The 21,849-nt window shown below is 41.9% G+C and overlaps 1 long non-coding RNA gene across 1 annotated transcript in view; it reads right to left on the bottom strand.

Moving 5' to 3' along the window:
* Positions 1-561: 561 nt before the first annotated feature.
* The window catches only part of LOC149450184 (uncharacterized), an 82,591-nt gene continuing 61,303 nt past the window's right edge, over positions 562-21,849 (bottom strand). Inside the window, exon 2 of the long non-coding RNA XR_016315304.1 lies at positions 562-771. This is a non-coding gene — a long non-coding RNA (uncharacterized LOC149450184). The remainder of the gene's footprint in view (positions 772-21,849) is intronic.

Here is a 21,849-nt window from a genome sequence, read left to right as displayed (position 1 = left end):
ATACTTTTGGCAATATAGTGTATATATGCCATAGTTTGAATAAACTTTAGGCTAGGTTCACACCTATGCAGTTTGTGTTTGATGCGTTTCTGCAGTGCATTTTGTAGTGCATTTTGCACATGCATTTTTGCCGTGTTTTTGATGCATTTTGCTTTTTTTTTTTTTTTCAACTTGTTGCTGGCCAGCATAAAAACGCATTAAAAACAAACTACATTATTTTCTGCAGTGTCTCCATTGAAGTCTATAGAACTAAAAACGCAATGTTTTCAATTTAAAAAAGTCCCTGACCCTTTCCATAAAACACACTGTGAAAAAGCGGAGAAGTGAACCTGCCCCATAGGAAATCATGTTAAATGGACTGCAAAACGCAGTGGAAAATGCACAGGTTTGAACCTAAACTCAAACAGGCTAAATATTATAAACTGATTTGGGTTATTTCTACCAAAGAAATGTAGCAGAATACATTTTGGCCTAAATACATGATGAAAGATTATTTATTTGCTAAATTTTATAACAAAAACAAAGGAAAGCACTCCCCCCCCCCCCCACACACACACACAATTTTCTGTCTTTTTTTGCATTTATTTAGTAAAAAAAAATAAAAAAAAACCAGCTGTGATCAAATAACACCAAAAGAAATCTCTATTTTTGTGAAAAATTATAAAAATGTAATTTGGGTACATTGTTGCTTGAATAATTGTCATGCAAAGTGTGACAGCGCTGAAAGCTGAAAATTAGCCTGGCCAGCAAGGGGGTGAAAGTTTCCTCCTCCTACAAGAAAAACATAAGAAGCATTAAAATGCATCAAAAACACATTTGAGGCTCCGTTCACACCAATGCGTTTTTTATTGCTTTTTGCAGAAACGCACTACAGTCCATTGAACATGGTTTCCTATAGAACATGTTCACATCTGTGCTTTTTTGATCTGCTGCGTTTTTGGAAAGAGTCGGGGACTTTTTTTTTTTTAAGCAAAAAGCAACATTTTTGCTACAATAGATTTCAATGGAGAATCTGCTGAAATGCATGGTAGTGCGTTTTTACCGCGTTTTGCATTTTTATTCTGCCCAGCAACAAAAAAAAAAAAATCCACTTTAACAATAAAAAAAAAAAAAAAAAGATGAACAAAATGCAAAACGTGGTAAAAACGCATCAAAGACACAAAACGAACTGCAAAAGCCACTGCAAAATGGACAAAAAGCAAACTGCATAAGAGTGAATGGAGCCTTAACATTAAATTCGAAAGTGTAACAAAAAAAACAAAAAATGCATGAGAAGCAACGCACAGATGTGAACCTAGCCTACAATAAATTTAGCATGTGCATGTATGATACATTTTGTGTAAGTATAAAATATTTGAGGTATTTATCATCTCTTAGACCAGTGGTTCTCAACCTTCCTAATGCCGCAACCCTTTAATACAGTTCCTCATGTTGTGGTGACCCCCAACCATAAAATTATTTTCGTTGCTACTTCATAACTGTACTTTTGGAGTGGGAGGAATAGTGCCACATCATTGGTGTCAGTGAGAGGAATAGTGCCACATCATTGGTGTCAGTGAGAGGAATAGTGTCCCATCGTTGGTGTCAGTGGGAGGAATAGTGCCACATCATTGGTGTCAGTGAGAGGAATAGTGCCACATCATTGGTGTCAGTGAGAGGAATAGTGCCACATCATTGGTGTCAGTGAGAGGAATAGTGCCACATCATTGGTGTCAGTGAGAGGAATAGTGCCACATCATTGGTGTCAGTGAGAGGAATAGTGCCACATCATTGGTGTCAGTGGGAGGAATAGTGTCCCATCGTTGATATCAGTGGGAGGAATAGTCCCCCATCATTGGTGTCAGTGTGGGAGGAATAGTGCCCCATCATTGGTGTCAGTGAGAGTAGTGCCACATCATTGGTGTCAGTGAGAGGAATAGTGTCCCATCGTTGGTATCAGTGGGAGGAATAGTGCCCCATCATTGGTATCAGTGGGAGGAATAGTGCCCCATCATTGGTGTCAGTGTGGGAGGAATAGTGCCCCATCATTGATACTAGTGTGGGGCGGAATTGTGCCCCATCATTGGTGTCAGTGGGGGGGATAGTGCCCCATCGTTGGTGTCAGTGGGGGGAGGAATAGTTCCCCATCATTGGTGTCAGTGGGGGGGGGAAATAGTGCCCCATCATTGGTGTCAGTGGGAGGAATAGTGCCCCATCATTGATATTAATGACACCAATGATGGGGCACTATTCCTCCCACTGACACCAATGATACTTACCTTGCTGACTCCTGCTCCAGCCTGGGCTCGCTCCCTCCCTCTCCCATCTACAGCCAGCATACCTGGCTGCAGCAGCACCATCTGCACGCTGTAGACACTTACCTGTCAGCTGTCTTCCTTCTCTGGCCGCTCGATCTTCTTTGCTCTTCGCGCTGCTGCTTGGCTCCTCCTCTCCAAGCTCCACCTCCTCGCCGGTGATTGGCCGCCTGTGTGCCTCTCCTGAGCTACAGTTTCGGCGGCCAATCACTGGCAAGGAGGCAGAGCTGTTGAGTGATCCCGGGGATGTGGCCAGATGACAGGGGCAGCATGTCATCCCGCGCACACATCGCGGTCCAGGGAAATGTGGACGTATCTGCATGTGGGCGGACCCGCCTGGAGACTGATAGAGGAGCCGTGTCTCGGTTCCTAAGACCATCGGAAATATGTGTTTTCCGATGGTCTTAGGAGACCCCTGTGAAAGGGTTGTTCGACCCCCAAAGGGGACACGAACCACAGGTTGAGAACCGCTGTTTTAGAGAGATCACACTACTTCTCCATGACAATGCCTTCATATGATTTTCTCATCAAGAATTTAGAGCCATCTTTGTTCTGAGATCATCCAAGGTCATTTACTTCCTGGACTTGGATAGCAGAGCAGAGATGAAAACATAAAAACCCAGGTGCCTATGCAGCTCTTGTGTTCACAAACACCTGACACAGATCAGCCCCTGTTCTAGCCTCTCAGCTTGTGACTTGCTGCAAAGTTACCATGTTGCAGTCTGATCACTGAGGGAGGTTAGACTGAGGAAATGCCCCTCCTGTCTGCAGCAGACTGATGGCATCATCTCGGCTTAGGCAACACCACTGGAATGGATCTCCAGGACAAATTTATAATGATAAAAATGCTGATTTTGTCTTTTAAAATGATACTGTTGCTGTATATGGGGGCATATCAGAGCATTATTCATGCAGATTTGTAATTTACTGAAAGGTCCACTTTAAGTTAGCCAACAGAGGGTATCACTTAAATTCAAAACTTTCTGCAGACTTCTAAAATAAAGTCTGGTGGGAAAAGGTGGCCATCCACAAAGGCTTGCAGTCATGCATGATGGCGTGTTATGGAAATGTGATCACCTCTCGTGTAACACGGTATTTACTCTCAACAGCAAGACACGCATAAAAACTTCAATTCTACTCTCTAAACAAAATATTATAACAACACGCCTTTGAAGCATTTTATCCGAGGAATATTCTTCCATGCTCTCCGAGAAAAGGTCTGGATTTTTCTTCAATGCCTCTTTAATGTAACCAAATGTTACAATAACATGCGAGTCTGTCTCTGCTTCACCTATCCTGGATGATTGAGCCCGCTCTCCCATTGCTGGTGATTGGGGTCACTGCCACTACAGACTTGTGCATTGTACTTGGAGGCTGTGTTGTATGATTTATGTTGTTTCCTGGATCCGAGTGCTTAGGAACAGACGTTTCATGATTGAGGATGTGTGAAATGGTTAAACAAATCTACGCCTGGAAGCTTGACTACAATATTAAACAGCACGACTACTGAAATTCTCACTACGCTAAGTACTACGCTAAGTACATCTTACATAGAGGGCAACTTAGATAAACTGCCTAAGGAAAATAGGAATTTTTAGTTCTTAGCTGGCTCTGGCTAGCATTTGAGCAAAATGTAATGCAGCTACAAGAAATATAGCTCAGGGCAGGGCCGGTGTTACAGGGTGTAACTGCTACTGCAGCCCTTCTCAAACATGGCTCCATGGCAGGGGCGGACTGACCATTTGGAAACTCGGGCACTGCCCGAGGGCCCGGGGTCAGTAGGGGACCCCATGAGATGCCCCTGGTACCTTTTTCATAGGCTTTTTTGAGTTTGGGCAAGGACACAGGGGCCCCATGATCCCCTATTGCCCAGGGGCCCCATGAGTTGTCAGTCCGCCCCAGCTCCATGGAACCATTGGGTTCCCCCAGAGGTTGCCAGGGGTTGTCTGAGCAATTAATGCCACTCAGATAAACTACCAATGACATCAATAATCTTTTCTGGTACGTCTAAGAAAGGTATTTTTTCCACTGACCACCAACGTATCGGGACATTCTTCACACTGACTTCCAAAGTAAGGGACATTCTTCACACTGACCTCCAATGTAGGGGATATTCTTCCTACTGACCTCCAATGTAGGGGATATTCTTCCTACTGACCTCCATTGTAAGTGACATTCTTCCCACTGACCACCAAGGTAAGGAACATTCTTCCCATCGACCACCAATGTATGGGCATATTCACACTGACTTCCAACGTAAGGGACATTCTTCCCACTGAATGAAAATGTAAGGGACATTCTTCCCACTGATCTCCAACATTCTTCCCACTGATCTCCAACCTAACTGACTTCCTACTGACCACCAATGTAAGACGCTGACTTCCAATGTAAGGGACATTCTTCCCATTAACTGCCAATGTAAAGGACATTCTTTCCTCTGACCTTCAATGTAAGGGACGTTCTTTCCACTGACCACCAATTTAAGGGACGTTTTTCCCTCTGATTTCCAATGTAGGGGACATTCTTCCCACTGACCACCAATATAATGGACATTCTTACCAATGACCAATATTGTAAGGGACATTCTTCCCACTGACCACCAATGTAGGGGACATTCTTCCCACTGACCACAAATGTAAGGGACATTCTTCCCACTGACCACCAATGTAAGGGAAATTCTTCCCACTGACCACCAATGTAAGGGACATTCTTCCCACTGACTACCAATATAACGGACATTCTTCCTACTGACCACCAATGTAAGGGACATTCTTCCCACTGACTACCAATATAATGGACATTCTTCCTACTGATCACCAATGTAAGGGACATTCTTCCCATTAACTGCCAATGTAAAGGACATTCTTTCCTCTGACCTTCAATGTAAGGGACGTTCTTTCCACTGACCACCAATTTAAGGGACGTTTTTCCCTCTGATTTCCAATGTAGGGGACATTCTTCCCACTGACCACCAATATAATGGACATTCTTACCAATGACCAATATTGTAAGGGACATTCTTCCCACTGACCACCAATGTAGGGGACATTCTTCCCACTGACCACAAATGTAAGGGACATTCTTCCCACTGACCACCAATGTAAGGGAAATTCTTCCCACTGACCACCAATGTAAGGGACATTCTTCCCACTGACTACCAATATAACGGACATTCTTCCTACTGACCACCAATGTAAGGGACATTCTTCCCACTGACTACCAATATAATGGACATTCTTCCTACTGATCACCAATGTAAGGGACGTTCTTCCCTTTGACTTTCAATGTAGGGGGCATTCTTCCCTTTGACTTCCAATGTGAGGGACATTCTTTCCACTGACCACCAAGGTACGGTATATTCTTCACACTGTCCACCAATGTAAGGGACATTCTTCCCATTGACCACCAATGTATGGGCATATTCATCATACTGACTTCCAACGTAAGGGATATTCTTCCCACTGAATGAAAATGTAAGCGACATTCTTCCCACTGATCTCCAACATTCTTCCCACTGATCTCCAACCTAACTGACTTCCTGCTGACTACAAATGTAAGACGCTGACTTCCAATGTAAGGGACATTCTTCCCATTAACTGACCACCAATGTAAAAGATGTTCTTTCCACTGACAACCAATGTAAGGGGGAACGTCTGCACTGACCATCAATGTAAGGGGGAGCTTTTCCACTGATCTCATTGAAATTGAGGGAGCAGTAAAATTTTCAATGTTGATGCTTACAATCAGAAGAAGAAAATTAACACTCTCCCCCTTATTGAAGCATTTAACAGGCAAGGAATACCAGCACATATTGCCTTTCAGACAGGTTCCATTTAAAGCTGATACATACACAGATGAAGTATATATTGGAAGAGACCAGTATTCCTTTGTATGCAGTTCTAGCACACAGCACAGACTCGTCTGGAAAGGTTTCTTGTGCTGCTTTCCTTCTCCCAGTCCAAGTTCTGCTGTAAAGAGGTTTGTAAACACTGATACCAAATCAAAATGTATATACCTATACTGCTGGAATAAAAATGGAATGATGTTTTAACCACTTCCCGCTGACCTAGTACCTAGGCACAGTAACAAGCGGAGAGCTCCTGTTGCGTAGTGGCGGCCACATGATTGGAATGCCCACCTCCTCCTCCTGGCATTTAGATCCTGTTAAAGGGGCAGAAGGCGTCAGCGGGAAGGGGTTAATGAATTGACTCTATGAATGATAGTTTAAAGCTGAACTCTAAGCAAAAATAAAAGACATGAATTCATGTAGCTCTGTAATCACATCATTAAATGTATTTTTAAATGAAACCGAGTGCCTGAATTTGACCTGGTATCAGCCTCTTGCAAACCCCAGAACAGCAGAGCTTAGAGTGCGAGAAGGAGAAGCAGTACAAGGAGCCAATAAGTTGTGCTGACAAGAAACACACTGATAGGAGGAGAGAGCAGAGTAACAGAGGTCCCATCACTATGCTGCTTCACCTTTCACTGACCCATCACAGGCTAGGGGAAAGTCCAGGATGACCTGGGCTCAGAGGTAGTGGGTTGAATGATGCTGGTCATCAAATTAGGGACATCTAGTGACAGAAAAAAAGTACTGCAGTGTACATCTCTGGCTTAAAGGTGAAAATTGCTGCAAAAAAAATGGTTTTGTGTTTTATAATTTAAATCAGCTATTCATTTTTTTACCTGGTTATTTGTCTGGAACTCTGTTTTAAATGACTAGGTACAGTGTCCTTCCTGGGCGGCAGACAGATGAATATTCCTCACTGAAGGATATTTTTCTCCACATATTTTCCCTCAGTAGTAAACTTTGGACCTCTCAGAACCGCTGCAGGAGGAAGGGGTTTGAAGCCTAATTAAAGCACACAGCCAGGGGGTAACCTATTTGGGAAAATTTTGTGTAATAAATGGAATTACAGGCATGAGGCCAGCTCCACCGGATGTCATTTACAGCAAAGGAAAAAGATACTATTGTATTACGCTGAGCTCAAAATGAGCAATAATTTCAGAATAGTAATTGGCAATGAGGGCCACTGCCAAAGAAAACAAAGATTTCCTTTACAAGTGTCCAGCATGAGGAGGAATATAAAGACCACATTGAAGAAAGATCATTACAGGTTTCGTTCCCCGCTCAGAGGTTCCTTTTTATTTAATTGACAAAATTAAAAGGAAAATGTCAAATGGCTGAGATCTGCGGGATGATGGAAGAACGGAGATTAGTGGCAGAAGGTTAAGGAAGTCCTGCAAGAACGTCTTCCTAGGAAGGAGTGGAGTGGGGCCGGTATGCTGAGGGTAGAATAACAAGATGGAAGGAGCTTACCTATTGTTTGAATATACAAGCAGGGCTGGGCAAATGGATAGACAGGCAAGGCGTTTTCTTTTGGCACAAATGGGAATGTGTTTGTGAGTTAGTTCTGTTGTAATAAGCATGCTGCGCTTCCTGCAGCTGTATTTTCCCAGGCTTGTGCTCCAAGAAAACAGTTAAACACACAATTGACATACGTGAACTCTCCCAAATGATTAGTAAATGTGTTCAGCCAGTCTTGTGATCCAGGAAATCCTGCCACGTAGCACACCGAGTATTGGACCTCCCTGCAGCCTACACTGCACTTAAGCAATACAGCCTGGTCTAAGACCCACCCCAGAGCAGCAGCACATTGATGAGGTCATCACTCTCCTCCTGTGAGCAGCTTGACTGTGTTAGACTAGGAGTCTCTTCTGTCCCCTGAAGACATTCCTTAGCAATGAAATGCCTTGTACGGAGCTTATTCATGACATTATCCCTCATACCGATCCCAATGCGGTAGTGTTGATGTTTGCCTGTCTCTTCTATAATATAGTGAGTGCCCTGTACTGTATAAATGAACACTTCTATATCAACAGTGCCAAACAATTAGTAAATGTGTTCAGCCAGTCTTGTGATCCAGGAAATCCTGTCACGTAGCACAGCCAAGTAGTGGACCTCCCTGCAGCCTACACTGCACTTAAGCAATACAGCCTGGTCTAAGACCCACCCCAGAGCAGCAGAACATTGATGAGGTCATCACTCTCCTCCTGTGAGCAGCTTGACTGTGTTAGACCAGAAGTCTCTTCTGTCCCCTGAAGACATTCCATGGCAATGAAATGCCTTGTACGGAGCTTATTCGTGACATTATCCCACATACCGATCCCAATGCAGTAGTGTTGATGTTTGCTTGTCTCTTCTATAATATAGTGAGTGCCCTGTACTGTATAAATGAACACTTCTATATCAACTGTGCCAAACGATTAGTAAATGTGTTCAGCCAGTCTTGTGATCCAGGAAATCCTGCCTCATAGCAGAGCCAAGTAGTGGACCTCCCTGCAGCCTACACTGCAGTGAATATGGCCCAGTCTAGGACCCACCCCTGAGCAGCAGCAGATTGATGATGTCATCACTCTCCTCCTGTGAGCATCTTGATTATGATAGACCAGCCTTTCTCAACCTTTTAAATAAGGAGGAACCTTTGAAGGAAGTCCAGTCTCAGGGAACCCCTGCTACTAGATCTACAGATCACTGTACATTAGTGTGATGGTCAGTGGGAAGAATCCTTCTCTTACAAACAGCTAAAAAGATCACTGGTGTTAGTGGTTACTTATCTGAAAGGTAGAAATAGCTCAAGGAACCCCTACCAACCTGTGGAGGAACCGGTTGGCTTTTTGCTAAGCTACCTGGGATGCTGGACAATTCCTTACACAGTCCAGTCTTGACCCTTGTTTCTTTTGAACATTGAACCTCCTTCTCCTCCCATGAACTTCCATGCCTTCCTGTTTGCCAGATTATTGTGTTTTTTTCAGTGAATATTTTGCTCTTGTTACTCTTACTGCCAACTGTATCTTTACTACCACTTGTTACTGACCTGCCTTGTTCCTCGACTATGCTTCTGCTTAATCCCAGCCTGTAACCACTTGTTACCAACCTTTGGCTTGTTTACGGAGTATGCTTCTGCTTAATCATGCATTCTATGCATGAAAGTTAGAAAACCTTCTGTGTGCAGCAGTCCCCCCAAAAATACTTACCTAAGCCCCATGGTGTGTACAAGAGCCTCGGCTCTACGGAGACTCTTCCTCTTTATTGACTGATACAGCATCAAGAGCCATTTGCTCATGCTGCAGTCAATCACAGCGAGCAGCCAATGAGGAGAGAGATGGAGCGGGACCAAACCACGGCTCTGTGTGTGTGAATGGACACACAGAGCAGTGGCTCGGGAATGAGCCTTCTTGAGTGTCTCCATAGCAAGCTGCTTGCTGTGGGGGGCGCTTGGCAGGAGGGAGAGGCAGGTGCAGGTAGAAGAACAGGTAAGTATAACATGTCTGTTATTTTTAAAAAAATGCCTTTAATATCACTTTAAGCTGCAGATGGTGGCAAGTCAACAGGCAAGCATACTGTCTGTATAGACAGGGTCTAAGCAGGTATGGTAATGTATATGTAGCGCCCATCTAGTTAGGGGGAGCTCGATAGTATTTTAGATAGAGGCTGAGTAGAAGCCTGGGATAAGTCAGCCAGGTTAACTTAGGTCACGGCTGAGGGCTCTGCAGGTCAGCTCCCAGATACTTAAATAATCAAAAATGTCGCACTCCAAAATTCATAAATAATATATAAAAAGATCACTTAAGTGCTATATCACAATTTCAACTTTTTTGGTTTTCAACTTATTTGTGCTGTGTGCCAAATATATTAAATATTCAAATTAGTAATCCTTTCAATATGAATATTTCATTCAATAAAAAGCATGCACATCAATCATCTGTGTCATCTAGTCAAAGAATTTGTGAAAAAATAAATAAATAAAATGATATAAACAATTCATAAGTCTCTGTTTTGAAAATACATATGGTGACAGTCCTAAAATAAAACAGTGGTGTGATCCGCAGTGTTATTCAGAAACTTCTGTGTATCCTTAAAGTGTTTGTTCTATGCGCTCACCTCCTTATAAGCCTAATAATTAGGTGCACTTCGCTTTTTGTTCACAACTGGAACCGAATTTTGATCTCTTGGTGCATCATATCATGGATGGTGGATATCCCTTATGGGCTTCTTAATCCTCCTCTCCTCTTGTGCCTGTATCCCTGCAGGGATCTCTCCCTCCTTAAACTCGAATTTTCTCCTCCCTCTCCCCAATTGTATCCTCGATTCTCAGCGTTTATATGGAAAAAAAAGGGAATATAGTGCCTTATCCTTTAAAATACCCTTCATTTTGTGCCCAATATTGCACTCACATTTGTTAAAATCAATCAGCACTTTTTAAAATCACAATATCTTTCTTGTGTGCGCAGCACACATCCTATACTCCCCGTCCCGGGTTAGTTGTGACGTCAGAGCCCCTCCCCTACGCGTTACGCCACAGGTCCACGTGGCTTCATCAGGGGGATGCGATTGGACGTTCACTTCACCCATATTGATTTATATAAAGAAGTGAACATCCAATCACATCCCCCTGATGAAGCCACTTGGTGTGCCAGACTCCTACATCCCCTTTTGTGGTTCCACCTGCCAGGCAGTACCTTAGTGCAGCCCCTGCAGGAATAGAGCAGTGACATAGCAGCCATTGGGTGGAACCAGTGCGCAGTGGGGGACAAAGATGTAGCACCACACCCGAAGGAGCCGTTGATAAAGACAGGTTCTCTGTTCTTTGCCACTCACTACACAGGCCTCTACCCTATTGACACATATGGTTTTGCTTCCTCTTTGAATGGAATATTGAGTACACAGCAGTTTTCTCAGCACTCTGTATTCCACTGTTACAAAGAGACACAAGAACCATTAAAGCAGTAAATGTATTGAGTATTAGTTGGCAAAGTGATTGTCAGACAAATACAATCCAATTCAATTACTATTACCCAAGCTAGCACTCTGTGTGAGCAATGGACGTGACAGAAGCAGTAAATTGAACAACATGTAGGTAACCAGTTGATACAATAGCTCAGATCAGCATTTAGCAACACCACCCTGAATACACATTAGGCAATAAAGTGGTCTTTTGTATGTAACAAGGGAACAGATCTTCATGGCCTGCATAAGCTGGAAGCGGCTTGCCTAAGCCTAGACTGGTTAAAATGAGGGGTAGTCTTTAGAATGGATCTCTGCCGGCTAATGTTGGGGCCCTGTAGGTGACTGTTGGGGCACTGATAATGGAAATTGTATCCTGCAGGAAGTAAAAGCGATAGTATTGTTCTCCTTTCACTGTACTGTGCCAACACTCACTAACCCGTAGAATGCTTGGCAAACTGTATTATAATTGTGCCTTAAGATGGCAGTCCATGAGGTGTCTGATTAGACAGGAGGGAGAGGAAAGTAGTCAAGGTTCTGCTCTCAGCAGTATATCAGATGTTAAGTGCAGGTGGGCCGATGGCCCGCTCACCAACTCTTCAGGAAACATTGTAGTATTGTGGTGAAAGGGGGCCCCCTTGCAGGTAGACTCCGAGGTAGTGCAAACTTTCTTGATAGTTCAGCAATCTGGAGACTCAGCAGGTCTCTAATCTGCAGGCAGAACAGTGGATGTGATGAATGTAACCACACCAACCAGTGGATTGAACGCTCTGGACCCATAAAATTTTGACCGCCACACAGGTCTGTTCACTCCAAACAGGTCTGAACTTCTTGATTCGTGGGACCGAGAGAGTGGGCTTTTCCAGGGAACAGAACACTGTATAAATGGTTCCTCCTGCTGCACAGGCTATAGGGATTTGTAGTTCAGAGTAACTTTAGTCCTATGACATGGCCATCGCCATGGACTACATCTCCCAGCACCTCAAATGCTTGGTATAAAAGTCTATAGGCTTGAAGCGGCCTGGGTCTCCCCCTACTGGCAGGAGGAGAATGTTGTAACAACTTAACATTCTAAGGCTCCATGTACACTGCAGCTGATAAACTCACGTTTAGGAGCTTTTCTGTTTTTTTTCCAGCAGCCCCTGAACTCTCCCTAATATTTTCCTATGTGTCCATGTACACATCTTCGTTTACAGGCAGTTGAGTTTACAGTCGTTTTTTTGAACGCACCAAACTTGTGTTCAGGAGTAGATTTTATCAGCATTTCAAACGCCAAACGCTTGTAAACGTGGCTAACCATGTATATAAGCGTTTTGAAATTTTTTTTAACTCTTCCATTTCCAGATGCTATCCAGAGCCCTTTTTCATCATGAAAAATGCACGCAAAGCATTTTCCCGGTACTCAAATGGACCTGGTACACCATACTTTGAGGTTTCGCATGAGGTTTAGACACTGCTGCAATAATTTCTGCACAGAAATGAGCTGGAACACATCCAACACCACAAAAAAAAAAAAAAAGACGGCTAATCTCAACAAATACTGCTCTTTCTGCTTCTGCTCTCTCTATTTCTCTCAAAATGTCTGAAATAGTTAATTTTTTACTGTTTTTTAGTGCATTCTGGGCATTTTGGAAGGTCTCCTGTGGTTATCTTTAAAATGGAAATGCTCAGAAACGTGGTATGCAAACGTGGCTAAACAATAGTTTTTTAACCTATATTTTCCAGCAGCCAGTTTCCATCATTCAGAAGTGCCCCGTGTACATGGAGCCTAAGGCGGGACAGAAGCCAGATGCATTCCCAGGAAAGGTACTGTATGACACCAGGCTTCACTGGTGTCTGGCACTCCTGAAATGTTGTCAGATGTTGAAGATACTTCAGTTAGCGTAGCTTGTGAAGACCGGACTCACTGACAGAACAGGCAAATATTACATCTCTACTTTTATGGGGTGATTTTATTATTATTATTATTATACAGGATTTATATAGTGACAGCAGTTTGTATGCACTTTACAATATATACAGGGAGTCAATACAGTCACAATACAATTTAAGACAAGAGGGTTAGGTGGGCCCTGCTCCTCATAGCTTACAGTCTAAAATTATTAAAAAATTGTATGCTTTTTTTTCTTACAACGAGTTGCTTAAAACAAAAAGTCTTTTTAACGATAATTGTCCATGAGATTAATGGCGATAGCTGGGCCTAAGATAAAGCAAGGAGCTGAATTCTATTTCTCCATATGTGTTTGATGGCCGGGGTGATGGCACCTTTCACACGGACACCATCTGATATTACCTTGTTACTTTTTACACAAAGTGCACTTTTGACCTGAGACTCCTGTAAAGTGTAATGGAAGCTCCAGCTAGTAAAAACTGCCCACAATTTCAAATAAATTCAGTGGGAAAAAAAAAAACGGATGGAAGAGTATATGGATGACCAGGAGTGGGTGGAGGCGCTACCTGATCTGTGTTAGAGATTAGAGGAACCAGATTGTTGTGTGAAAGATAAACCTTTATTAAATAAACAATACTTTTCACACCCCGATGATGTATCATGGGTGCATTTGATTGATGGATAGTACAGGGCTAGCAGATTAGAATGGGAGTGATAAGGAACATCTGCTGCTCTCTGAGATATGTGGGGATATGTCACACCTAAGCTGGCCAGACACTAATAGAATTTTGTACTGAAATTTTTGCTTTTGGGATGTGCGTTACAATTTTCAAATGGTTACTGGAGTCAAATTGTTGTTCAGTTTTGGCCGCAGTCAAAAGGAGCAGGATGGAAACATTTTCTGGAATGTAGGGCAGCACAGTGGCTAAATGGTTAGCACTTCCGCCTGGCAGTACTAGGGTCGTTGGTTCAAATCCCAGCCACGGCACCTCCTGCCTGGAGTTTGCATGTTCTCCCTTTGCCTGTGTGGGTTTCCTCCGGGTACTCCAATTTCCTCCCACAAAGACATGCTGGTAGGTTAATTGGATCCTTTCTAAATTGGCCCTTGTATATGAATGTGAGTTAGGAACCTTAGATTGTACACCCCTTGAGGGTTAGGGACCGATGTGAATGTACAATATATATGTAAAGCGCTGCGTAAATTGATGGTGCTATAGAAGTACCTGAAATAAATAAACAAACAAAATTCTAATGGTGAATGTGGTTTTTGTTTGGGAAACATTGTATAATTCGTACATATCCACTTGCCAACCGCCTAACTGGGAAAATACGTCATTATTTATACATTTAATACCAGGGTTATGGGTGCAGCTAGATGCCATATCCCCGGTATTAAAATTTTGTTCAGGTGCCGGTCTTTCTGTAAAAGTGATCTGAGTGGTAGATTAGCTGCTGGATCACTCTTAGAAGAAGTGGGAGGGATCATCCCTCATCGTCACTTTTCGGTGGTTATCAAGCTTACCTGGATGATCAGTGAGCCCAGGAACTGATCTAGTGCTGGCAGTGGCTGGCCACAGAGATGAGCAGAGGAAAGATGGGCTCTGCTCATCTCTATGGCCTAGGAGGACCAGAGCGACGTCATTTCCAGTTCCGGCCCGATGTAAACAATGCCAATATTTTTTTTTTTTTACCTAATGCTTTCCATTGTGAAGGAGAGATGTAAGGTCTTATTGACCCCAGATTTCACCATAAAGAGGACCTGTCACTGCTTATTTCTACCACAAAGGTAACCTTTAAAAATTTAGATTTTTTTAAAGTACCCTAGTTTGACGCAATTTTAAAGCATGACATGTTAGGAATCTGTTTACTCATCTTTCATATTTAAAAAAAAATGGGTTATATATTGTGTTTTTTTGTTTAATGTGGGGTTTTTTTTTATTGAGATTGAAAAACCACTGCGCAAATACTTTGTGACATAAAAAAATTGCAATGACCTTCATTTTATTTTCTAGGGCCTCTGTTGAAAATAAATAAATAAATATATATATATATTTCTAAGTAATTTTCTAGCAAAAAAGCACTGACTTTTACATGTAGGAGAGAAGTGTCAGAATAAGCTTGGTCCTCAAGTGGATATTGTACTCATATCTGGGATGACATTCAAATAGCACATCTAGTCTAACTATTAAAGCAGAGCTCCATTCGCCTGTGAAAAAAAATAAAAGTCAGCAACTACAAAAACCGCTGACTTTGAAAAACAGTCACTCACCTGTCCTAGGATACAGCGGTGCCGTCGTCGCAGCTGGGTTCACCGGCAGTCCTATATCCCCAGCACCGGCATCTTAAGTGTGGGGCACCCGGGTGTGACAACTTGCGGCTTCACAGCCGGGTGCCCACTGCGCATGCACAAGCAACGCTGCGCATTGTGAGTGGTCCCGCAGTCCTCTGGGACAGGTTACGTGTCCCAGAAGACTTCAGGTGGAAGGAGGGGAGGACAACTTCCACTTCTGATCGCCTAGGCGATCGCAGCGGAAGTGTGAGCAGGTACCTGTCAAATTCGGGTACCAGCTCCCCAAAGGTGCCAATCCTTAGGGAGGAACGGGGGACGAGGCCTTAAAGTGGAACTTCCTTTTTTGGTTGAAGCTCCGCTTTAAAAGCTTTACTACTAAATTAGCTGATGGTAAGAAAGGTTTTTGTGATGAGAATTTTTGTATAAACGTTTGTACAAAGTTCTACTAATGTATGGACAGCCCTAGTGTGAGCATAGCCAAGCTATGTAGAGGCATATTGTTTTTGCATGCTTGCTGTCAGGGAGCGAGGAGCCAGACACACAAGGAGGTGCAATTATAGGTAGGTTTATTAATATAACAAATAAGACAAGAGTCTATGCAAGTCCAACAGTGGAAATCGTAGCCAATGCCGGGGTCAAGAGCCAGGAAGAATCATCGCCAGAGCCGGGATCAGGAGCCAGGAAGAATCGTCGCCACAGCTGGGATCAGGAGCTAGGAAGAATCGTCGCCAGAGCCGGGATCAGGAGCCAGGAAGAATGGTCGCCAGAGCCGGGGTCAGAAGCCAGGAGGAGTCTTAGCCAAAGCCGAGTCGGTATCCAGGAAAGCAATGAGTAGCTAAACAGGAGCTTGCTGTTGTGCAACAGACAGGACACGAATGCAATGGACAGCCACAAACAGCAGACTTATATGTGATAAGCCACCACCTCCTGGGGGAGGAGCCACAGAGGGCTGAAAGCATAAAGGATCCCACAATGCTTTGCAGACACCTAAGATGGATGCCAGCACATGGAGCAGCACAAGGTCTGAGGAAAGGTAGGACCTTGACACTTGCACGTGTGTTTTTATGTACAATAGTACGGAATGTTACCTTGTAGGTCTCGTAGACACATTTTTCAGCTGTTTCAATTGAAGTCCAAACGATGGACCAAAAACTAGTAACTCTTCCACCCCCAAAAATACTATTTTTTAACAGACACTTTGTAAGGGAAAATGGAGCAGCCATTTATTGAATTAGATGGCCTAACAACCTATTTCCCTCTCCTGCTGGCTCAACATTTCACTCCTACTTCCAGTTCAGCATCATTCATACCACCTATTGTCTACAAGATTATTATCACAGCCTTTGAAGACCTGTTAAACCCAAAGGACAATGGAAGTAACAATAACGTGTACTATTCGCATCTCAATGAGTTACACCAAAGATACAGATGACTCTTCAAAGAAAGATCAGATAGCTAGTTACCACCCACTGTAGAGCATATAAATTTTATTAGAAAGCCCTAGATAGACAGAGCATTTCTTTGCATCCAACACCATGTATTGTTCTGCTCTCCCTGCATGGAGGTCTAGCTACATGCTTGTATAATAAACATCTACTTTTCAATCCGGCTTCAGCAGTCAAAATGTTACTGAAACCCATGAGTTTTGGGTTTCCCCGTCAATTTGGTCCTTCGAGCCGGAAAGGGAAACTCTACAGACATCGTTTAGACACAGAAGGACAGCACAACCTGGGAAGTCATCTCTGCTGGCATTGGTAAGCTAACTTTCTGCTTACTATGATTTCCCCTTGTGCTGTGCCTTTGTATGTAAAGTCGATGTTGTGGAAAAGTACCCTTTCCAAGAACCTTGACTGTTGAATTTTTTTATTTTCTTTTTACTTTCTATACTGTTACTTATTACTGTCCTTTTGCATGAATGTGTTCTGCTGAATGATTTGCCCTATTTCAGGTGCAATGTGTGGTTAGGTAGGATCTCTGCAGTTCCTGTTACCGGGCGACTGGGCAGGTCAGGGATCGGGTCTTCTGACTCAAAATATCTTGAGGTATGACTGATAAGGTACTAAGTGTGGTGGGGCCACGTGGTCCATTGCCATGGGTGACAGGCTGCTTAAAAAAACAGCACTGCTTGAAACATTAGTACCAGTTTTGATTGATGAAGCTTTCTTCTTTTTTTCTCTTCTGCGTGGCTCTCCATAAAGTCACACCATAAGTAGAGGAACTGTCTTTTCTATTCTACAGCAGTGTCTATAAACTGATGTGAAAGACTTTTTAGGGAAACAAAGCTATCAGATACTATACTTTCTCTAAAAAGTTCTATAATCTTTTCCTATTGAAATTTTGGTTGCTTTGGTTGTACTGTATTGATCTCTTTATGCGCTGCCATGTGTTTTACATATAAGTGGACTGTCTCTCTTTTTGTAGAAAGAAGTATTTTTTATTTTTTTTACATTCCTGAATTGTTTTACTCTGTATAACCGAATCCCCTCAGCCTATGTGACTGAGGTGTCCCTGTTCAGTCTGTGTGGCTGATTTATGCATAGTATAGTCTGGTATATATCCTTGGCCAGGATTGGGGGCCAGATATACGGTTCCTGACATTATCTAGGTATATCGTATCTTGCATTTGATCGTGGGGGCTTAGTAATAGATTAATTCTTGAGGAAGTCTCACCACCGTGTGAGATGGGGAATTGTACCACCGTGTACACCCCAAATGGGTATCTGTGTGATCCCACCGGGAGCTCCTCCTGGATTGCCAAAGTACATGATATATAACTTTGGAACAGGAGTGGCTGAATCCCTCAAGGAATGGAACCAAGGCACACAGGGGTTTAGTACCCCTAGAAAGGAAATTTCACCTTAAACTCTTGAAAGAGTGTAAAAAAAAAAAAAAAAAAAATAGTACTACCCAGATACTTTCAAAGATAAGACAATTGAACAAATGTGAGTGAACAATGTGAACAAAATTGTTGAAAAAGGAAATAAAAGAGACTTATAGTCCTATATAAGAACAAGAACCTGAAAATATTGCCAAATAACTGTAAGCACATGATAGCTTGTACTACCACCCTGCCTACTTACAATGACCTAACTAGAGGCATGGGTTAAAGCCTACTGTAAGCATGAACACCAGATAAAAAAAAAAAAAAAAAAGGGGAAATAATGAGATCTATATATAGATTTGAGGTACAGTCCAGAAAAAAATATATAAGAGAGAGAATGCAGCCTTATTAGAGAAATGTGCTCATATTTTTGTCTAGAATTTAAGCGAGCTAATTGTGAGAGTATGTTGTTGTGTTAAGATGTGTGAGATCCATGGATTGTATGTTGTATTGTCTGGGTTGACTGTATTAATGTGCCTAAAGTGTCGTGTCAGCAAAATATTTGACAATACTGATTCAATATCAGTGGCATAATGATTTGTTTTGTGTTTGTTACTTATGTTTTAAAGGTGATGTGATGTTGCAAGTAAAGGTAACGAGTCAATACCATGTTGGTCATGGCAACATCTAGAAGATAAACACATTTTGACCTTAAAATTACTAAATTTTGATTTTTGAGACTTTTAGAAGTTTAAACAAATTGAGACATGATTGGGGTAACTAATCACTTAAAATCATAAAGCTATAAGTGTAATATGCAGAAGTTTTGCACTTTCCAATTTAGGAATGTGATAAATTTAATGTAGGGAAAAAAAAACAAAAAACATGTAAAATTGGTTTGGACATTTAAGCCACACCCATTGCCGTTATTAAAATTGATAAAAAGTCAAGGGGAATATTAAAAGAATTAGTGACATGTAAAAAGCATTTTCACTGATCTTATTTAAAGTTTAAAAATCAGGAGTGCTGTCTCATATGTTTAAGGTGCTGACAGCCCACCGAGTGCTGACCCCCCTTTTTCTTTAACACAGGTTAATTGCATGGTTTGTGAATGAGAACAGCTGTATGGTCATGCAAATTTACTGAGCCAAGTGAACTCTAAAAGGAAATCAGATGTTAAAAGTGAATTGTTATGTGTATTCACTAGCTTGTGTTTGTTTTTTTAGAAGATACAGTTTTGGAAGTTTCCAGTGTGTTCAGTATGGTGAAGTATAACTCTTGCACACAAATGGTAGCTTACTAAAAGGTTTACATTGAGCTGCTCATTTTTAACCATGGTGTATAATAATAATATTTTTTTTTCTTAATGGTATACCATAAACAAAATCCACGTGGTAATAATTAATTTGACGTCAATAATTTTTGGTATTAGAAAAGTGCACTGTTAGAACAACTAAGAGAAAATTTTAAAAGTATGTACTGTATGTTTTGTTGTTAGATCTTTAACCATTGGTTTATTAGGAGGAAAGTGTCATGTTTGTTACTAAATGTAATTGATGCTTATTCCTCAGATTAGATCAATGCCTTGGTTGGACTTCTTTCAGGTTTTCAGAACGGAAGATCACAGCCTTCATAAAAAAAAAAAAAAATCAACCAATGGAAGTATTCCAAATTGTTTTCTTCCTTGTTTTATTAGTCTGTTTTCTTTTGTAAATACTTAAATGTTTCACCCCCAGTAGCTGATATTGGTGTAGTTGGTTAAGTTTGTACCTTCTTTGGAAGTTCCTAGTTGCCTATTTATTGGGTGTTAGATCTTCTTTGTTGTGTGTTCTGATCTAACATGTATGGGCTCTGGTATTAACGAGTTCAACACTCTAAGAGAGGTCCCCAAACGAACCAGACAAAGCCAGAAATCCCCTGATACCAGTGACAATAGAACTGAGCGTTTTCTATCTTATAAAGTTTTTATATTATTGTGAAAGTTTGACTATTGAGTTGAATAACTGTTTCTCTATTTTAACACCTATAATATCCTAAGAAATATAATTAATGTATGTTAGTGTTACTATATTGATTGTTAAGCTTAGTTAGATATTGTCAGGGTCTTCAGCTTTTCTTCAGATCTGTCTCCTCTATTTCCAAAGAGCAACAGGTATGCTGGTACATGTAGTTCCATGACTTTAAATGATAAGGTTCTGCTGTTGCCTATTGTCCCACAAGACGTGTGTTTAAGGCTGCTTAACCTCCTGCTGATTTAATGAGCCCAGCCAGGCCATCTCTTCTCATTCTAATGTGGCTCATTGCCTCAGGCTTTACACCTTAAAGGTCCTAGCAGATTGTCTCTGTGTCTCCGAATGTGTTTCAATCCTGTTTCCTGTTTGGTGTCACCGTACATCTCTATCTGCTCTTAGAGACTCCTGTTTGTTTGCTTGCTTTACTACCTACTCCTAGTTTTCTGTTCCCAGTGTCTGTGTGTTTCTATGCATGTCAGCTTGAACTGAGCTCCCTACTGTCCAGTGATCCCTGTGCCTCATCACTGCAAGGGGTTCTTATTTATCAGTTAGTAATTCCCAGTAGCTTCCTGCCTGGGTGAGTACGAGGACCGCAACCTGGGGACTGTCTGCAGCAAACCCATCTCTACCTTCAAGAGCTCTGGAGAAGACAAGGCAGTTCCTTAGACTCTGCGCCTCGGCCCTTACAAGGGCCCTCGCCCTTGTTGCATGTGCGGACATGCTGTGTTCTCCCCAGATGATACTGTTGGGTATCCTTCCAGTCTTAGAATCCTTGATATATCAGCTGTATCCTGTGTGCCTGCATTCCCTGTGAGCCCTGATCCCCAGTGCTACAAGTGTTTCTTACTAGCATTTTGTGTCCTGCTTGACTTTAAAACCAGTACCCCAGTGCTGAACTGTCCTCCTGCCATCCTTCTAAGTCCTGTATTCTGTGCTCTCCAAGTCTCCTGTCTCTGTATTTACATGTTCCTGGTCAACTGTAAGGTCACTGATCCCAGCCATACATGATAGGCCCTTTTTAAGATGACGACTGAGTAACACATTATACAAAGTGAGAATGGTTTCTCCTCATATTAAGATGTATTTCTTTTTTTTCTAGGTCTTATTGTCTCTATAACACAGATTTACTTCGGCAGAAAAATAAAAACGCCATGGCTTCATGGGCATTTTTGTTAAATACCTAATGTTGGACTAGCAATCTGAATGATGCCATCTTCAAAAATATCCTCCCTTATTCCTGGACTTCTTGACATCAGCCACAAACAACAGTGATGGAGAAAAGTGGTTTCAAAACTTTTGAGTATCTGAAGAACATTTCCACTTATCATTTCAGCTGTCCATGAATAGAAGTCAAAGCTCAATTTGCTATAATTGCAGCAGAACTGCACACCTACCGGAAGTTTCTTGTCATGTGGACTGCGATGGTCCTGAAGAAAATATTATGTATGAACATTGTACGAGTTCTTAGATGTTGCAGTACAGTCTTATGGAGGACTAGCTGTCAAGGATACATTGGAGGAATCAACTACAGACTTGGCGTTCATAAACAGCCCAACACACAGGTTTTTTTTTTTTTTTTTAGACTTTTTTGATTTTGATTTTTTGATTTTTAATTTTTGTTTAATGTTTTGCATTTTTCAGCCTTTCTGAAGCAAAATTAGATTTTTCTGCAGAAGTAAATTGGATGTATAAATCAGGAGAAATATGAACTAGAAAGAAATATTAGGCAAACAAAGTGAGATGTATGAGAATT

This window comes from Staurois parvus, unplaced genomic scaffold (genome assembly GCF_062004578.1).
Source record: "Staurois parvus isolate SC_StPar_1 unplaced genomic scaffold, SC_StPar_1.0 ptg000581l, whole genome shotgun sequence".
In the NCBI taxonomy this organism is placed as follows: domain Eukaryota; kingdom Metazoa; phylum Chordata; class Amphibia; order Anura; family Ranidae; genus Staurois; species Staurois parvus.
Note: the sequence above shows the minus strand (reverse complement) of the source record. Positions and strands in the feature narration are given on the sequence as shown.